Raw genomic sequence first — 21,781 nt, forward strand, 5'->3', positions numbered from 1 at the left:
GGTGGAGGATTAGCCTAGTGAGCCGTGGCACCGGCCTGACCTATCTATTTCAACCATTGTCATTGCCTCTCAGGGTCTGCATTAGCAAGAAACTTGAGTCAGGAGCCAGAGCCAAGAAGGAAACCCAAATTTTAAGACATGCAACAAGAGCATACCAACCACTATACTAACCACTATGCCAATACCTGCCCCTTAGAATGTTTTTAGTGTAACTGTAATGCAACGTTTTTCTTCATTTCTTTTATTCTATAATTGCTCTTACCCTTGTGTTCAAGTCTACTAACAGTAAATGATGTAAATCATATTGCAACATGTGCATCTCATTTTTATTTTTATAATGTCTGGTTTATTACCTTCATTTGTGTACATCATCCAAAACCAAGTAAACACCTATTCTAGCAATATGCACCTTTGGCCATCTAGGTTTCGTTGTCCCTGAAATGTCGTCAACTCAATGAAAATTCTCTGAGTTGCCCTAGGAACATTTATGTACATATTTTCTAAGAAACAAGTAGGAATGGTGTCCTGTTTACAGCCTTTGAAAGTCACATTTTTAAATTTCTGTGCAGTTTATTTGATATTTTCCAAAGTATGTTTTTGACTCAGATATCTGTCATTTATTATGTTCTATTAAGTGGCTAGATTTTTGCATGATTCTACCTCCTGTAATATTTTATTCAAGTTTTTTAAACTTTTATTTAGTAAATATAAATTTCCAAAGTACAGTTTATGGATTACAATGGCTTTCCCTCCCATAATTTCCCTCCCACCCGCACCCCTCCCATCTCCTGCTCCCTCTCCCATTCCATTCACATCAAGATTCATTTTCAATTATCTTTATGCACAGATCGATTTAGTATATATTAAGTAAAGATTTCATCAGTTTGCACCCACATGGAAACACAAAGTGTAAAATACTGTTTCAGTACTAGTTATAGCATTACTTCACATTGGACAACACATTAAGGACAGATCCCACATGAGAAGTAAGTACACAGTGACTCCTGTTGTTGACTTAACAATTTGACACTCTTGTTTATGGTGTCAGTAATCTCCCTAGGCTCTAGTCATGAGTTGCCAAGGCTATGGAAGCCTTTTGAGTTTGCCGACTTTGATCTTATTCTGACAGGGTCATAGTCAAAGTAGAAGTTCTCTCCTCCCTTCAGAGAAAGGTACCTCCTTCTTTGATGGCCTGTTCTTTCCACTGGGATCTCACTTGCGGAGATCTTTCATTTAGGTCTTCTTTTTTTTTTTTTTTCCAGAGTGTCTTGGCTTTCCATGCCTAAACTACTCTCATGGGCTCTTCAGCCAGATCCGAATGCATTGAGGGCTGATTCTGAGGCCTTAATGTGTTGTCCAATGTGAAATAATGCTATAACTAGGACTGAAACAGTATTTTACACTTTGTGTTTCCATGTGGGTGCAAACTGATGAAATCTTTACTTAATATATACTAAATTGATCTGTGCATAAAGATAATTGAAAATGAATCTTTATGTGAATGGAATGGGAGAGGGAGAGGGAGCGGGAGATGGGAGGGGTGTGGGTGGGAGGGAAATTATGGGAGGCAAAGCCATTGTAATCCATAAACTGTACTTTGGAAATTTGTATTTACTAAATGAAAGTCAAAAAAATTCTAACGAATGCAAGTAACTCAGAAAAAATAAGAAAGAAAATTATGTGAATGATAGACAAAAATGTGCACATTTTGTTGCAGTGACATATTAAGCTCAATTTGTTCATGTGCCAAAAGCTTATCTATGGTGAAATTGTAGAAGTTCTGGCTAACATGTCTTTTTCAGCTTCTGAGTTCTTAAGAAGATCTATGAGCACCACTCTGGTGTGATATAAAAAGAGACGAGTCCAGTTCTTTCTCTTTCCTTCAATTAGAGAAGAAATTTTTTGGGAAGAGGCTTAGAGACTGGGTTTTTTACAGTGATTTTTGTTAGATAAAAGGTCCTTGCTGAATAGAAAAGGTAGAAAATGAATTTTTAGAGAAATGTCTTACTGCTTTATAATCCTATCAAGCCATTTGCAAGTTTAGGGTTCTCACTTTTAGCTGTTGATTTTAAAATCTAAAATATTGTATGAGCTCCTGATAAATCATTTGCCTTTTATTTTCTGATTTCATTTCTATTATTTTCTCTGCTAGTGCAAACTCCCTCCTGCCTCCATCTGTTATGTGATTCAGTTAAAAAGGAGTCTAAAAAATAATTTTGTGCAAAATGCCATTTCCTACGAAGTCTTCAAAGCTGTTATTGGGCTTGCAGAGATGAGAAAGTGTTTTGAGAAGTTTAGATTTCCAAGCCAACACTTTGAAAAAGATTAAGGCTTTTTCACAAAACAGAAAAAGCCATGCCATCAAAACAACTTGTATTTGTGTGTGGCATATTAATCCCCATCTTGTTTTAGCTAGCAGTATGTGAAGAAAACTTTAGGTTGTTGCTTGAATTCTAGCACCACCAGGATTTCAGACTTTAAAACTGCCATTTTATAAAGAGGACTGTAGTTTTTATAAACTGTGAGGACACTTGCTTACTCATTTCAATATATTTTATTTTGCTTGTAAGTGCAGAAAGAAAAATGAATAGTCCCCTTAAACAGCTAAGTGTATTACATTCTTAGAGGTAACCTGAAAGAGGAAATTAAGTACTAATTGAATGATGATCTTTCTATTTCTTTAATGAAAGGACGAGAAAAGCCACATGGTGCAATAGCTTTGGAACCAAAAGGCACTAATCAATAGTATTATGCTGGGTAAAAGTTTGAGTATATTTAAGGCTCAAAGTGAGCAGCAGAAATGTATTAATTATATTTATCATCTATACTTTAATGAGAAGAAAATTGAAAGGTTGACAGAACTATATAAAAGGCTTTGGACAGAATGAAGGGTAGTGAGAGTGGTGATGCTTGAGAATCTTCGGTGGAGGGATAAAAGTTCATTGATAAATCAGAAGTTGAAAGCAGATGTAGGTTAATGTTTTTGTTTTATTAGCACCAATCAATCTTGTAAAATAAAATGAAATTTTCATTCACTAATAATCTGTTTCTATTGTTTGAATATTGTTTGAGTATACACTACAAAGTTTCATATGTTGGAAACTAGGACCCCAGTGTGGCAATGTTGAGAATAGGTGGATTCTAGTACAAGGTAATTAAGGTCATGTGGGCACCACATTTAGAAGGGATTAATGCAGGTCTTGTCGAAACAGATTGATTTCCACAAGAATGAATTGGTGTAAGGAAGTCTGGCACCTCTCCTAAATCCCTCTTCCACAAGCACCACTCACCACTCACATGGTCTCTTACCATTGTGATGCTATGAGGCCCTCACCAGAGTCAAGCAGATGCCAGCAGCATTCTTTCAGATATCTAGAACTGAATCGAATTTCTTTTCTTTATAAAGCACACAGCCTTAGGATTTTTGTTACAGAAATAGAAAAAGAACCAAGAGCTTTATAAATTTTACTTTTTAAGAAGTATTAGTATGAGGGTACTTCAAAATTTTGTGAAAAAATTGAATTACAGACAAGTTTATTTTGGTGCAAAAAGTTGAAAAACTGTAATTTTTCATAATGCACATTTACATGAATTTCTTGAGGATACCTTGTACATATATCATACGGGAAATAATTTCATTTACACTATGACCATAACATTCAAACGTGATACTACTAATCACACATGAATGCTGATGCTAAGGGAAAATTACCTAAAACTATCACTAGGAAATTATCTGAAAATAACATTTTAGATATACTTATGCATTTCATTCAGCTAAAAAGACACTTATTAATCACCCACTATGTGTTGGTGACTAGTAATTGTAAAGATTAGTAGTTATGGTTCCTGCTCTCACAAAATTACAGATTTATTGAATGTTGGGAATGTGTCATCAGTCTTTGTCTTAAAGTCACAGTGAACAGCTGAATCTGTATCTGGGCCATGGCACAGGGGCAGAAAAGATATACTTTGTGATACTGTTGTAGACAACCCACAAAAAAAAGGGGGGGGGCATTTACTTTCTAAACCTTTGCTTTAACTTTTATTCAGAAATTTTTATGGTACTTTAACCTCGATGATTCTTTTTGTAGATTGATTCAGACCTTTGTGTCTTTAGGAACCTTAATTCTTCAGGCCCCATTTGAAAAGATGACATAGTTAAACAGCAGTAATTTTCATTGCCTCCTAAGAGGATCATTGCCTCAACTTTGATTTGCATTTAACTACTTCAGGAAGTGGGGGTTATAATATGGAAAGATTACTTTACAGAGCTTAATGACCCCATACAATTTTGAAAATATGAATTGCACAGCTAAAAGTTTTAGTTCAGTTGCATAAAGTGTTATCCATTTAACACTGTTTTGCCTGAGTTGATGAAATTCTTCTCCAGCATGTCCAATGCTCACTTGATAGTTAAAATTTCATTGCCATTTTTTGGGATAAAAGGCATCACACCCAAATGTAAGATCTTAATCATATTCGATGGCCAGAAAGCTAAATTGATATTTTGTAACTTGGTTGAATTGAAGGCAAAAGTTTACACAAAACAAAGCTACTCAAATTGAATTGTGATTACAATGTAATTTTAAAAATGTTCCTTTTCTAAGCTACTCTCGTTTTCTTGAAACTGAACTTCATCTCCCAAGTTCCAAAGTCCATTTTCGATTTTTATTTTATCCTTTACTTCAGTGAACAGTCTTTGAGTATCAATAAGGATATTGTTATATATATATATATGGATATATATTTATTTTTTTGACGGGCAGAGTGGACAGTGAGAGACAGGGAGAAAGGTCTTCCTTTTACCGTTGGTTCACCCTCTAATGGCCGCTGCCGCCAGCGCGCTGTGGCCATCGCACCGCGCTGATCCGAAGCCAGGAGCCAGGTGCTTCTCCTGGTCTCCCATGCGGGTGCAGGGCCCAAGCACTTGGGCCATCCTCCACTGCACTCCCTGGCCACAGCAGAGAGCTGGCCTGGAAGAGCAGCAACTGGGACAGAATCCAGCACCCCAACCGGGACTAGAACCCTGTGTGCTGGCGCGCTGCAGGTGGAGGATTAGCCTATTGAGCTGCAGCGCCGGCCAATATAATATTTTTTAAAAAGATTTATTTATTTATTTATTTGAAAGTCAGAGTTACACAGAGAGAGGAGAGGCAGAGAGAGAGAAAGAGGTCTTCCATCCTCTAGTTCACTCCCCAGATGGCCGCAACTGCCAGAGCTGCACCCATCTGAAGCCAGGAGGCAGGAGCTTCTTCCAGGTCTCCCACGCAGGTGCAGGGGCCCAAGGACTTGAGCCATCTTCTACTGCTTTCCCAGGCCATAGCAGAGCACTGGATCTGAAGTGGGGCAGCTGGGCTCCTGAACCAGCGCCCATATGGGATGCTGGCACTTCAGGCCAGGGCATTAACCCATTGCGCCACAGTGCCGGCCCCTGAATGTAAATTTTATCGAGGAAGAAGATCAAGGGAAGGGTAAGGAACAGATGAATAAAAACATCAAACAATAACATGAATTGACTTCGCTGCAGATAACAGAAAGTTTCAAAGAATTTAGAAGCTCGGTGTTAACAGCTAGCATTGTGGCGCAGAGGGTTAAGCTGCTACTTATGAAACTGGCATCCCATATCACATATTGGAATGCCAGTTTGAGTCCCAGTTATTCTATTTCCAGTCCAACTTCTTGCTAATGTGCCTGGGAAAGCAGTGGAAGATGGCCCAAGTATTTGGACCCTTACTACTCACATGGGAGACCTGATGGAGTTCCTGGTCAATGGATTCTGCCTGGCTCAGCTCTGGTAGTTGCAGGCATTTTGGGAGGGAACCAGTGGATGGGAACTCTTTCTGTCCCTTTCTCTATCACTTTACCTTTCATATAAAGAAATAAATCTTCTCAAAAAGAAAAATGATTTCAGTGCACAGTGAGGCAAAAATGAAAAAGGGAGAGAGAAAAGAAGCCTTCATTACTTAATGAAGAACATCACATTCACACTGAAGATAATGCGGCAAAGTATTGACTCAAATAGGTAATAATTATGTAAAATAGAAATGTCCAGATGATTTTTAAAGATGCAACATTAAGGGATGTGTTCTTTAATTCTTACTAATTATTTGTTAGAGACTAAAAAGAAAGAATCATTTGTGGTACAATCTCATTATTTTTATGAAACCACAGAGTCAGTGCCATCCTCAGAAACTGATTTTTCAGGCAATTATCCAGATTTATTGGCAGCTTCTAGCTATAATGCCATGATTTTGTAATGCTTTTGAAATAATGTGTACATAGCAAAATGCTGTGGGCCTGGGTTTCAAAAGAAAAGGGTTTTTTTGGTTGTCCTTTTTTTTTTTGTTTTTTTGTTTTTTTTTGTTTTTTTTTTTTTTTTTTTTGCGGTCTTCCTCCCTTTTTCCTTTTTTCCCCACAAAGTTTTATTTATTTATTTTCATTTTACTTGTAAGATACAGAGAAATAAAATATAAAATGAAGAAAGAACTTCCAAATTCTGGTTCACTCCCCAAAGACCCACAAGAGCCAGGGCTGAGCTTGGCTGAGTTGGAATCCTGGAACCCAATCTAAGTCTCCCCTATGGGTGGCGGGGACCCAAGCCCTTGAGTACTTGACTTGCTGCTTACCAGGATGTGTTCGAGCAGAAAACTGGAATCAGAAATGGAGCCAGAATCAGAAATGAGCACTCTGATATGAGCATCCTAAGTGGCATCTTTTTCTTTAAAAAAGATTAATTAATTAATTAATTAATTTTTTATTTGAAAGGCAGAGTTACAGAGAGAGAGGGAGATACAGAAAAGTCTTCCATCTCCTGGTTCACTCCTGAAATGGCTGCAACAGTCAGGACTGGTACAGATTTAAGCAAGGAGCCTTAGAAGGCCATCCAGGTTTCACAGTGGATGGCAGGGGCCCAAATACTTTGGCCATCTTCCAGTGCTTTCCCAGGGGCATTAGCAGGGAGCTGGATCAGAAGTGAAGGGCAATGTTGCCCCTCCACCCCAAAGAATCTTAACTGTCATGTCAAATGATTGCCCCCCACCCCTACCATTTAAAGGTATTTATTTTCTGGCAGGTGTATGTAAGAAGGGAGATAATTTTGTTCTTTTTGAGAAATAAACAGTGAATTAATACCAACTCTACAAAGCAGTATTCTGTACAAAGTTAGGTATGCCAAGAAGCCTTAATGAGTACAGTACAGTGAGTAACATGGATAAAATTACAGAGAACCAAAGTCTGATAAAACAAAAACATGTGAAATGTACATTGGAAGAAAACCACTAAAAAAGATGCAGAGCTTCATAGAGTAATTTCTTTCTGGATAGTTCTTAAATGAGATGTAAATTTCTGCTAAAGCCAATAGAATGACCAAATGTAGTAGTTTTAGTACTTCCAAAAATTCTACATGAGTTTGATGAAAATGGAAGGGGTCATTTGTGCATACTGTAAGAACACATTAAGTTACTACTTGATTCAAATCATGCAATACGTAAACTTTTTCATCTTCAAAGTAATTATATATGACCACAAATTTTGTGAAAAATTGAGTGAAAACATGATGCACATTTTCCACAAACATTTTGAAGCCTGTCACATTACTCCAGCTTTAGATGTATGAATTTGCATGAATGATCCTTGACTTAGTTTATAAAACTCTGTAACTTATATATTATATTTTGAATGACCACAAAGTTTTAGTTAAATTACTAATAAATGTTCTGCTTGCCCATAAACAATCAAATAATTTTTTTTTAATTTCTGAAATAATTTAAAATATGGCATACTGTGTTATATGGAAACATTTCAAGATATAACACACATACATACATGCTCACATATACAAATATAGCTCATATATCTCCAGAGTTCAACCAACATGACCTGGTTCAACCAATATTCTTTCTTTTCCTGTTCAGAATTATTCATAATACTTTCCATACCAATCACAATTTTCATTTTAGAGAAGCAATATCCCCAAAACTATTTAAATAAATTTATGCTTTGTATTCCTAGGAATAGAGTCTGAGTGAAAATGATTTGAGTTTTGTGTCTGTATTAATGATACTTCACTTCCACTTTTAGTCAGAAACACAGATAATTCTCCATTTATTTGTTTGGAGTAATTTTTCAAATGTGACTCTTCTGAATATATTTCCTGTGTAGTCTACCCACAAAATCAGAAATTTCTTTGCACAGTAGTCATCAGAGATTGTTCTGTTTTCTATTCAATATAATTAGGTTATACACCCATTGCTGGTCTTCTAGCAAGCAGAGGAACAAAGTGAATTATGTAACATGAGACATCCTGTTAAATATAAACCTAGACTGATAATACAGAAATAAAATTATTTTAAGAGTTTGAAAACCTCTGATTTATCAAGCATTTCTTCACATGATTATGGTATCTTAGGAAAAGATATATTTTCTGTAGCTTAATAATGAAAAAGAAGACATTTTTTTCCACTGGTAATAATTTTAATGATATTAATAGCACTGCTTACTGAGCACTTTCTGCATCTCAGGCACTATGCTAAACTCAACCTCTTATATCCATCATTGAATTTTTTTAACTTTTATTTAATGAATATAAATTTCCAAAGTACAGAATATGGATTACAATGGCTTTCCCCCCATAACGTCCCTCCAACCCGCAACCCTCCCCTTATCCACTCCCTCTCCCCTTCCATTCACATCAAGATTCATTTTCGATTTTCTTTATATACAGAAGATCAGTTTAGCATACATTAAGTAAAGATTTCAACAGTTTGCTCCCACACAGAAACATAAAGTGAAAAATACTGTTTGAGTACTAGTTATAGCATTAAATCTCAATGTACATACAGCACACTAAGGACAAAGATCCTACATGAGGAGTAAGTGCACAGTGACTCCTGTTGATGACTTAACAAATTGACACTCTTGTTTATGGCATCAGTAATCACCCTAGACTCTTGTCATGAGCTGCCAAGGCTATGGAAGCCCCCTGAGTTCACTGACTCTGATCATATTTTGACAAGGCCATGGTCAAAGTGGAAGTTCTCTCCTCCCTTCAGAGAAAGGTACCTCCTTCTTTGATGACCCATTCTTTCCACTGGGATCTCACTCGTGGAGATCTTTCATTTAGGTTTTTTTTTCCCCCCCAGAGTGTCTTGGCTTTCCATGCCTGAAATACTCTCATGGGCATTTCAGCTGGATCCGCATGCCTTAAGGGCTGATTATGAGGCCAGAGTGCTGTTAGGACATTTGCCATTCTATGGGTCTGCTGTGTATCTCACTTCCCATGTTGGATCATTCTCTCTCTTTTTGATTCTGTCAGCTAGTATTTGCAGACACTATTCTTGTTTATGTGATCCCTTTGGCTCTTAGTCCTATCATTATGATCAATTGTGAACAGAAATTGATCACTGGGACTAGTGAGATGGCATTGGTACATGCCACCTCGATGGGATTGAATTCGAATCCCCTGGTATGTATCTAACTCTACCGTTTGAGGCAAGTCAGCTTGAGCATGTCCCGAATTGCACATCTCTTCCCTCTCTTATTCCCACTCTTATATTTAACAGGGATCACTTTTCAGTTAAGTTTTAACACTTAAGAATAACTGTGTATTGATTACAGTATTCAACCAAAAGTATTAAGTAGAGCAAACAAAAAAATACTAAGAGGGATAACATATTAAGCTGCTCATCAACAGTCAGGGTGAGGGCTGATCAAGTCACCATTTCTCATAGTGTTCATTTCACTTTAACAGGTTTCCTTTTTGGTGCTCAGTTAGTTGTCACCTATCAAGGAGAACAAGTGGTATTTGTCCCTTTGGGATTGGCTTATGACACTCAGCATAATGTTTTCCAAATTCCTAACAGGGATCACTTTTCAGTTAAAATTTAAACACCTAAGAATAATTGTGTGTTAATTACAGAGTTCAACCAATGGTACTAGAACAACAACAAAAAAAACACTAAAATGGATAAAGTATTACATTGTACATCAACCGTCAGGACAAGAGCTGATCAAATCACTGTTTCTCATAGTGTCCATTTCACTTCAACAAATTTCCCCTTTGGTGCTCAGTTAGTTGTCGCCAATCAGGGAGAACATATGATATTTGTCCCTTTGGGACTGGCTTAATTCACTCAGCATGATGTTTTCCAAATTCCTGCATCTTGTTGCAAATGACTGGGTTTCGTTGTTTTTGACTGCTGTATAGTATTCTATAGAGTACATGTCCCATAATTTCTTTATCCAGTCTACTGTTGATGGGCATTTGGGTTGATTCCAGGTCTTAGCTATTGTGAATTGAGCTGCAATAAACATTAATGTGCAGACAGCTTTTTTGTTTGCCAATTTAATTTCCTTTGGGTAAATTCCAAGGAGTGGGATGGCTGGGTTGTATGGTATTTAATATAAAGTTAGAATTTGAAATTATTGAAATTGTACATGATATTTATAACCACTTTTTAGAGTTTTATGTGATTCACAATTCTCATGATGACTACTGTTGTAGATTTTAATGACTTTATTACTTTAAAAATATGATCAGCATTCAATGACATCCAGTTATCTCGTTTGTAGCACTGCAGGCAACTGGCTAGAAATAGACTAAGGAAAGGGAAAAAGATGGTGGACAGCCTTCTGAGGGTAGACAATAATAAAATACTATTTGAATGTTGTTTCACTTTGATGATCCCTATAATGTTTCCACAATAGCTGAAAGAATATTTAATCATCAATAATATTTAAAAACTTGTAGACTATTATTAATAAAGTATGTGCTATTTTCACATGTATAGAACAAATCTGAATAAACTAAATGATGTACAGAAAAAATTACTAGTATAATTTAATAGGGTTATGATCCTAAAATGTAGTGCTATTAAAATTAGTTTTTGTTAACTCCTTAGTTCCCACTTACTTCAGGAATTCTTGACCATTTTGATTGCAATATTTTTTCCTTTTCTCTAAAATCTTTAAGTTATTCCTTAGAGTTGGATGTAAATACCTGTGTGCATGTGTGCTTCTGTGTGCATGCATTTGAGACATTGCAAGTGTAGCAGTATTGATGTACTGTAACCTGAGTTGTGAAGAGGAGAGTCTTGGGTCTATTAGAGTTTCTGGAAAAATAAAACTGAGTTTGTTCAGACTTTTGGAGAAGAAACAGTTGACATTAGCATTCTCTAATTGGTAACAGTTGACCTAATAAAATATATTTTATTTTTATTGTCTTAAGTTATGAAGGTCAAAGCATAGATTTTACTCTAAGAATCTCATCACATTCTTAAGTTTTCATCAACTAAACCCATTCTTTGGGTACAGTCACTTATTTCAAATATCACTCATATTTTTCTATGCCTAAATTCTGTCATAATGGAAAGTTATCAAGAATTATGATATGGAGCTGGCACTGTGGCATACTGGGCTAGGCCTCCACCTGCAGTGCCAGCATTCCATATGGGCACAAGTTAGTGTCCCAACCGCTTCCCTTCTGATCCAGCTCTCTACTTATAGCCTGGGAACGCAATAGAAAATAGCCCAAGAGCTTGGGCCCTTGCACCCATCTGGGAGACCTGGAAGAAGCACCTGGCTCCTGGCTTCGGATTGGCGTAGCTCCAGCCATTGCAGCCAGTTGGGGAGTGAACCAGCAGGTGAGGGACCTTTTTCTCTCTCTCTCCCTCTCTCTGTGATTCTGCTTTCAAATAAATAAATAAAATGTTTTCTTTTTTTAAAAGAATTATGGGGGTCGGCACTGTGGCATAGTGGCCAAAGCCACTTCCTGCAGTGTGGGCATCCCATATGTATGCCGATTCGAGTCCTGGCTGCTCCACTTCTGATCCAGCTCTCGGCTGTGGCCTGGGAAAGCAGTGGAGGATGACCCAAGTCCTTGGGACCCTGCACCCGCGTAGGAGACTAGGAAGAAGCTCTTGGCTCCTGGCTTCAGATTGGCACAACTCTGGCCATTGCAGCTATCAGGGGGGTGAACCAGAGGGTGGAAGACCTCTCTTACTCTCTTGCCTCTGCCTCTCTGCCTTTCAAATAAATAAATAAATCTTTTTTAAAAAATAATTATGATAAAGATTGATATAACATTTCTCATACTAACAAAATTGTAGATTTTAGGAAACAGCAACACTATTTCTCAGAACCCCTTTCTTTACTAAAATGCTGTAATATAATATGACCCATTACATGTATATTAGTAAGGATATCAGTAAAGATTCTCCAGGGAGATAGGCCAATAGAACATATAGATAGAGATAAATGTGAGGATATTTATTAGAGGTGTTGGCGCCCATGATCAATGGATCTGAGAGGTCACATGACAGGCTATCTGCAGGATGGAGACCCTAGGATACCAGTAGCATGGCTCAATAAAGTCTGAAAGTTTCAGAACCTCAGAGGCTTCTGGTGTAAGTCCTAGTATCCAAAGGCCAGATAGCCTTTAGTTGACATTTATGGGCAGGAGGAGAAGTGTGTATCCCAGCTTCAGAAGAGACGGAGAGAGAACAGTTACCATTTTATTTGTTTTTGTTCTATCTGAAACCCAGTCAATTGAATGGGACTCGCCCACATTGAGGGTGGAACTCTCCTTTAGTCCACTCAGACTCACACACCAATCTCCTCTGGAAACACCATCACAAATATGCCCAAAATAGTGCCTTACCCGTTCTCTAGATATTATTTAACCCAATCATGTTGACCCCTAAAATTAACTAACAAGACATGTAACTGGAAAGAAATCTTAGGTAAAATCTTCTGTTCTGAGACAGGAAACTTACAGGTGCATGGTACAAATAACAGTTTAGAGCATGAATTTGGGTAGTTCTTCTTTAGCCATCTTTATTTGTAGTTCTAGTCACAGTTTCATAGAGTATTTTAAAATGTACTGAGTTAGTTTCTGTTCACCTATTTGTGGATATAAAAATGAGCAAAACTCACATGTATCCCACTTGAACATAATATAAATAGTCCTACTTAAAGATCTAATTGAGCTTTTATGATAATATAGACTAATAAACCATTGAAAATCATGTTTCTTAATGAAAATTAGTTGAATACATTATCCTAAGACTAGTTTAGAATTTATCTTGTAAATATATTTTACTATATATTATAGAAAATTTAGTTTATAAGAAGAGAAATGAAATTGAAGCTTGATTGCAATCTAGTCTGAACATTGCAGTTACTGATGAAGAAACTGAATGCTAGAGAATTTAAGGAAATTGCCCAGGGGGGAATTGTATAGGTAGAACTCTAACTAGAACTGAAATACATTATCTGTTGCTTTCTGCTACATTATACTGCTTAGGATTTAAATGCACAATACAAATATGATTTTCCTAGTTGAAAAGAAATTTTACTTTTCAGTATTTAAATGCAATTTTTGTTCTAAGAGTTGATAATTGCATATATAGAGAGTCAAATAATAATGTAGCTGTGAACCTCAGGGTGTTAGACTTACACCCTGAATTAAGATTTCCACAGGGGCCGGCGCTGTGGTGCAGCAGGTTAAAGCCCAGACTTGCAGCGCCGGCATCCCATATGGGCGCTGGAGTTCCCGCTGCTCCATTTCTGATCTAGCTCTCTGCTGCGGCCTGAGGAAGCAGAAGATGACCCAGGTCCCTGGGCCCCTGCACCCGTGTGGGAGACCCGGAAAAAGCTCCTGGCCCCTGACTTCGAATCAGCTTACCTCTGGCCATTACGGTCATTTAGGGAGTGAACCAGTGGATGGAAGACCTCTACCTCTCCCTGTAACTCTGTCTTTCAAATAAATAAATCTTTAAATAAAAAGATTTGCACAGTAATCAGAAGTTGAATTAAGTAAATTTCAGTTGATATGGGCAAATTATGTTCTGCAAACTATCTGCTTACTCTTGTTTTTCCTGCTTTACTTTCTGGTAGTAGGCAGAATAAGTACAGCTTTCTAAAATTCATTTTATTTTTGAATATATTCCCTTAATAATAAGTCAAGAGGGGCATTCAGTGGGCCAGTGCTGTGGCATAGTGGGTAAAGCCACGACCTGCAGTGCCGGCATCCCAAATGGGTTCCTGTTTGTGTCCCAACTGCTCAACTTCAGATCCAGGTCTCTGCTGTGGTCTGGGAAAGCCATAGAAAATGGCCCAAGTCCTTGGGCCCCTGCACCCATGTGGGAGACCCAGAAGAAGCTCCTAGCTCCTGATTTTGGATAGGCACAGCTCCAGCCATTGTGGCTCTCTGGGGAGTGAACCAGTGGATGGAAGACATCTCTCTCTGCTTCTCCTTCTCTCTCTGCTTAACTCTGACTTCCAAGTAAATAAATAAATCTTAAAGAAAAAGAGAGGCACTCAGAAATTTTTGGAGTTTTTTTTTTTTTTCAATTTCTTCACATGGCTGGCCTTTTATTTATTTTTCATTTTTATTTTTTAATTTTTTATTCTTTTAAATTTTTATTTAATGAATGCATTTTTACATAGGTACAAATTTAGGAATACAGTGGTTCTTTCCCCCATACCCTCACCACCAGCTTCCATCCCACCTCCATTCCCTCTCCCATCTCCTTCTTCATTATGGATCATTTTTAGTACGACTTTATATACAGAGGACCAACTCCATGTAATCATAGATTTCAACAATTTGCACCCACGCCCACACCAAACATATAGAGTACAATTTGGGGAGAGAATTTGTAGTTGATTCTCATATTACAATTCAATAGAGACAGAGGTCCTACATGGGGAGCAAGTGCATAGTGACTACTGTTGTTCCTTTAACAATTAACACTCTTTTTTATGATGTCAGTGATCATCTGAGGCTCTTGAAATGGGCTGCCAAGGCTATGGAAGCCTTTTGTGACCATAGACTCTGTCAGTATTTGGACACGGCCATAAGTAAAGTGGATGTTCTCCTCTCCCTTCAGAGAAGAGTGTCTCTTTCTTTGATGGCCCTTTCTTTCCTCTGAGGTCTCACAGAGATCCTCCATGTAGGGTATTTTTTTGTCACCGAGTCTTTCTTGTCTTTCCATGACTGAAATGCTCTCAAGGCCTTCCAGCCTGACCAGGAAGCCTTAAGGGTTGATTCTGAGGTCAGAGTGTTATTTACTGCAAATGTCATTCTAGGAGTCTTCTGTGTGGACTGCTTCTCATGTTGGTCCTTCCTTCCTTTTTAATTCTATTATTTTTACCTTGTACTTGATGTTATATATATCATCACTTTTAAACTTAGACTGATCTATCTGTTGCCTTTAACATTTAATATGATCATTTTAACAGTGAAGATGGCATTTACACCACCAATTTGGAGCACATGACTAGTTCTTAGGCTGTACCCTGAGAGGTAAGTCTATATGGCTGTATGCAGAACTATACTGTTTTACAGTTTTAGACTACCTCCTCCATCTCTTAGTCCCTCTGTTATTTTTAACTGGGATCTTTTTCCAATTGCCTTAAAATACACATAATTAACTCTGTGTTACATAGAGAGTTCAGTATATAGTATGAAGTAGAAAAATGAAAGAGGAAGAAAGAAAAAGGAGAAAAAAAAAACAACAAAACAAAACAAAAAGGATATACACAGTAAAAAGTAACAATGGTAAACTGTCCTTCAACAATCAGGTCAAGGATCTTGAAGACATTGATTCTAAAAGTGACAATTTTGCTTCTATAGGTTTCATTTTAGCTGCGCCATTAATTCTCCCAAATCAGAGAGAACATATGGTGTTTGTCTCTTTGGGACTGAGTTATTTCACTAAGTATGAGGTTTTCCAGCTTGCTCCATTTTGCGTCAAAGGACTGGATTTCATCCTTTTTTACTATCATGTAGTATTCCATAGTGTACATATCCCACAATTTCTTTATCCAGTCTTCAGTTGATGGATATTTAGGTTGCTTCCATGTCTTAGCTATTGTGAATTGAGCTGCAATAAACATGGAGGTGCAGATAGTTCTTTTGTTTACTGATTTCATTTCCCTTGGGTTAACTCCCAGTAGTGAAATGACTGGGTAATATGGTAGCTTTATATTCAGATTTTTGAGGTATCTCCATACTGTTTTCCAAAGTGGTTTTACCAGTTTACATTTCCACCAACAGTGGGTTAGCGTGCCCTTTTCCCCACATCTTTTCCAGCATTTGTTGTTTGATTTCTGTATGAGGGCCACTCTAACTGGGGTGAGGTAAAACCTCATTGTGGTTTTGATTTGCATTTCACTTGGCTGGCCTTTTAAAATAAACAACACTATATACATTGAATGCCCAATATGTTTACATAATTATAATACAAATTCTTTTCACTTTTGTTAAATATCATGTGATATGTGAACACTATTTTTAGACTGTGGTGAAATATAATAATATGCTTAATTGCAGTTTAAATTTACCTTATCATTTCTTATGTTAGTCATGTACATGCCCATTTTAATGCATTTACATGTTTTGTATATAGTTGGAATGACAAGATATTGTAAACCTTAAATATACATATAACAGACTATTTTTAAAGCTTTTATTTAATGAATGCATTTTTCATAGCTACAACTTTAGGAATATAGTGGTTCTTTCCCCTATACCTGCCCTTCCACGCCAACTCCTGTCCCACCTCCTACTCCCTCTCTCATCCCATTCTTCATTATGGTTCTTTTTAAGTTTAATTTTATATACAGAGTACCAACTCTATGCTAAGTAAAGATTTCAACAGTTTGCACCCACCCATGCACACAACATATTAAGTACAGCTTGAGAAAAACATTTGCAGTTAATTCTCATAGTACAACTTTTAAGGACAGAGGTCCTACATGGGGAGTAAGTGCACAATGACTTCTGTTCATTTAACAATTACACTCTTATATATGATGTCACTGCTTACCTGAGGCTCTTGCCATGAGCTGCCAAGGCAATGGAAGCCTTTTGTGACCACAGACTCCATCAGTATTTGAACAAGGCCATAAGCAAAGTGGACGTTCTCTCCTCCCTTCAGAGAAAAGTACATCCTTGATTGATGGCTCTTTCTTTCCCGCTGGGTTCTTACTCACAGAGATCCTTTCGTAACAGACTATTGACAGAAAAATTTTAAATCCTGCTTTTAAAAATCTTCAGATTTATTTTTAGAAAATATACCTGCATTTTCATGCACAAAATTTACTGTCACTATGTGTCTATTATTTTAAGTATTTCTTAAGATTGTATATTTCTAATGTTTTGATGGCCCCCTATTCTGAGAATGATGTATTGACACTCTGAATATAAGCTTATGGCATTAGACTAAATGTTCTCATTGTTTGGAATACTCAGAAGCTGGGTATTTAAAAATGGATACTTGATACTTGTTTATCACATTATTTATTTCCCGCTAAAAGTTCAGTACAGAAAATTTCACTGAGTTAGGTTCTAGTGGAAGAAGGTTTTCTTGTAATTGAATGTGTTTAGATAACTCAATCAACTGCCCCTCATGACTTATCTATCTTATAATAAGTCCTGAGACTGGTACCCTTAAATTTATAGATCACTTTATTTTTTTTAAGATTTGTTTGTTTACTTGAAAGAGTTACACAGAGAGAGCAGAAGAGGCAGAGGGACAGAGAGGTCTTCCATCCACTGGTTCACTCCTCAACTGGCCACAACAGCCAGAGTCAGGAGCTTCTTCTGGGTATCCCACGTGGGTGCAGGGGCCCAAGGACTTGAGCTACCTTCTACTATTTTCCTAGGCCATAGCAGAGAGCTGAATCAGAAGTGAAGCAGCCGAGATTTGAACCAGTACCCATATGGGATGCCGGCACTGCCGGCGGTGGCTTTACCCACTACACCACAGCGCCAACCCCACTTATTGATCATTTTTGAAAACACAGGGTAATCTATATATTTAAGTTTTTAATATTAATCATTATTCTTAAATCTACTGAAAGTAAATGAGTGGTATATGCTTGTTTGCTGGATTATTCAAATTACAATAAAGACATAGATTCAAATTATATCAATCATTTTCTCTTTTATTTCATCTCTGATAAATCACATTAGATTTAATTCAAATATTTATGAAAATGTTTATAGTAGTATCCTTACTTCCTTCTATTTCTTATTTCTACTGGACAGGATAAACCTTTTATCTTCATGGGCAGCTAAGTAGCAACAACTAATTATCCAATTGTGAATATATTCTCAGCATGGAGCCAATATTAAAAATATATTTCTCAGCTAAAACTTTTGGGACTCCTGATAAAAGATTAATATTAATGATGGCGTGGAAGAAAAAAGCAAAAGTAACATTAATTTTTTATAGGGACTGAGCTTTCTCTTTTTTCCATCAATCACAAATTTATGTTACTCAAATGAATTTTTCTTTCTAGTTTTTTAAATTTATAGACTTATTTTTTTAAGCATGGTTTTAGGATTGCAGAGAAATTAAGCAGAAAGTTCGCAGAGTCCCCATTATTGCACTCTACCACTTTCCAATGACACTTACCCTATTATTAACATTTTGCTTTGCTGTCCTACATATGTTACCATTGATGAACTGATATTTATATTTTATTTTTTAATAAAATCAATAATTTACTTTGTCCATGTTTATGTGGTACGAATCGAAGGGTTTGCAAACTTGATAATGTCATGCATCCATCATAACAGTAGCATACAGAATAGTTTATTACTCTATAAATTCCCTGTGCACTACATAGTAATCCCTCCCTTTCCACATCAAATGTCTAAGAGCAAATGATATTTTTACTGTCTCAGTGGGTTTAACCTTTCCATTGATGCTGTATAGTTGGGATGACATAATATGTAGCTTTCTCAGAATGGTACACTTATAAATATGCATTTAAATTTCTTGTATTTTTTTGTGGCTTGATATCACATTTACTTTTATTGCTGAATATTATTCTAACATGAAGATGTACCTGTTGGCTTATCCATTCACCTAATGAATGGTATCTTAATGGCTTCAGAATTTGGTAGTTATAAATAAAGCTGCTATAAACATTCTTGCAGGTGTTTATTTGAACACAAATTTTCCTGTATTTAGATTAAAAAGGAGCAAAATTGCTGGATTGAATTATAAGACTATGTGTAACTAACTTCCTGTTTTCCAAAGTGACTGTACCTCTTTGCATTCCTGCCACAATGAATAAGAGTTCCTGTCAGCATTTAGAATTGTCAATGTTTGCGACAGCACATTTCTCATATCTTGATAATAATACCTCATTTTTGACTTTTAAAAATTTCATTTATGGACATTTTGATCATGTTAATTCTTCCTATCCAAGAACATGAAAGATTTTTCCATTTTTTGCATTTTCTTCTATTTCTTTAATGTTTTTGTATTTACATTGTAGAAATCTTTCACATCCTTGGGTAAATGTATTCCGAAGTATTTGATTTTTTTGTAGCTATTGTGAATGGGACCGATCTTACAAGTTTTCCCTCAGACATGGCATTGTCTGTGTATACCAAAACTATTGATTTTTGTGTGTTAATTTTATATCCTGCAACTTTACCAGACTCTCTTCTGAGTTCCAATAGTCTCTTAGTGGAGTCTTTGGTGCCCATAAATATAGAATGATATAATATAAAAATAGGAATACTTTGACTTCCTCCTTTCCAATTTGTATCCCTTCGATTTCTTTTTCTTGTCTAAGGGATATGGCTGAAACTTCCAGAACTATATTGAATAGTAATGATGAAAGCAGGCATTGTTGTCTGGTTCTGGATCTTTTCCCCATTCAATATGATACTGGCTGGGTTTGTCATATACTGCATTGATCATGTTAGGGAACATTTCTTCAGTACCCAATTTGCTTAAGTTTTTTTTATCATGAAAGGATGGATTTTATCAAATGCTTTTTCTGAATCTGTTGAGCTAATTATATGGTTTTTATTCAATTCATTAATGTGATATATCACATTTTTTGAATTGCATATGTTGAACCATCCCTACACTCATGACTACAACCTTCCTCTTAACACTGCTTTTGCTGTATCTTATAAATTTTGATGTGTTGTATTGTCATCTTCATTCGTTTCAAGGATTTTTTTATTTCCTTTTTGATTTCTTCTATGACCCACTGTTCATTCTGGAGCATGTTGTTCAGTTTCCATGTGTTTGCATATTTTCTAGAAATTCTTTGTTAATTTCCAGCTTCATTCCACTGTGGTCAGAAAAAAATACATGGCATGATTTCAATGTTTTGAATTTGCTGAGACTAGCTTTATCCTAGCATAGGGCATATCCTAGAGAAAGTTCTATGCAATGATGCAAAGAATGTATATTCTTCATCTATGGGATGAAATGTTGTGTAGGTATCAGTGAAGTCCATTTGGTCCATAATGTCGATTAGCTCTGTTGTTTCTTTGTTTATTTGGAACAGAATAGAAACTCCAAATGGGGCCGGTGCTGTGGCATAGTGGGTAAAGCCCTCACCTGTGGTGCAGGCATCCCCTGTGGTCACCAGTTCGAGTTCCGGCTGCTCTACTTCTGATCCAGCTCTCTGCTATGGCCTGGTAAGTAGTAGAAGGAAGCTCAAGCCCTTGGGCCCCTGAACCTGCATGAGAGACCCAGAAGAAGCTCCTGGTTCCTGGCTTTGGATTGGCGCAGCTCCGGCGATTGCGGCCAATTGGGGAGTAAATCAGTGGATTAAAGACCTCTCTCTCTCTCTACCTCTCCTTCTCTTTCTGTGTAATTCTGACTTTCAAGTAAATAAATAAATCCTAAAAAAAACCCTCCAGAAATCAATCCATACGTCTACAACCAACTAATCTTTGACAAAGGAGCCCAAATCAATCCCTGGAGAAAAGACAGTCTCTTTAACAAGTGGTGCTGGGAAGATTCAATCTCCATGTGTAGAAGTAGGAAGCTCCATTCAAATTGGAGTTGCTAGGACTTGAACTGGTGTTCTAATATAGTTTGACAACATCCCAAGTTGTAACTAATGATGCTTTGTTTACTGTTTTTCTACCTTTATTTGTAACATATCTGCTCAGATTTGCGTAACACTTTATAAGTTGTTTTCCTACAGTTGGTTTTGAAAGTTCCTTGTATATTTTGTGGTTCATCTTATGTTCTTTTTTTGTTTATTTTTTATTTGACAGATAGACAGTGAGAGAGAGAGAGAGAGAGTGAAAGGTCTTCCTTCCATTGGTTCACCCCCCAAATGGCTGCTACAGCCGGCGCCACGCTGATCCGAAGCCAGGAGCCAGGTGCTTCATCCTGGTCTCCCATGTGGGTGCAGGGGCCCAAGCTCTTGGGCCATCCTCCACTGCCTTCCTCGGCCACAGCAGAGAGCTGGACTGGAAGAGGAGCAGCTGGGACTAGAACCAGTGCCTATATGGGATGTCAGTGCCACAGGCAGAGGATTAACCAAGTGAGCCATGGCGCAGGCCCTTATGTTCTTTTTTAAAAAAAGATTTACTTATTCATTTGAAAGTCAGAGTTACACAAAGAGAGAAGGAGAGGCAGAAAGAGAGAGAGGTCTTCCATCTGATGGTTCACTCCCCAGTTTGCCACAATGGCTAAAACTGTGCTGATCCGACACCAGGAGCCAGGAGCTTCTTCCAGGTCTCGAATGCAGGTGCAGGGACCAAAGGAATTGGGTCATCTTTTACTGCTGTCCCAGGCCACAGAAGAGAGCTGGATGGGGAGTGAAGCAGCCAGGATTTGAACCTGCACCCATATGGGATACCAGCACTGCAGGTTGCAGCTTCATCCATTACATCACAGCGCCGACCACTTTCATATCTTCTTAATAGTAGTTATTAACAGACAAGAAGTCTTTTAGTGCAGCCCACGTAATCAATATTTTATTTCATGAATGATGTTTTTGG

This window comes from Oryctolagus cuniculus, chromosome X (genome assembly GCF_964237555.1).
Source record: "Oryctolagus cuniculus chromosome X, mOryCun1.1, whole genome shotgun sequence".
NCBI lineage: Eukaryota > Metazoa > Chordata > Mammalia > Lagomorpha > Leporidae > Oryctolagus > Oryctolagus cuniculus.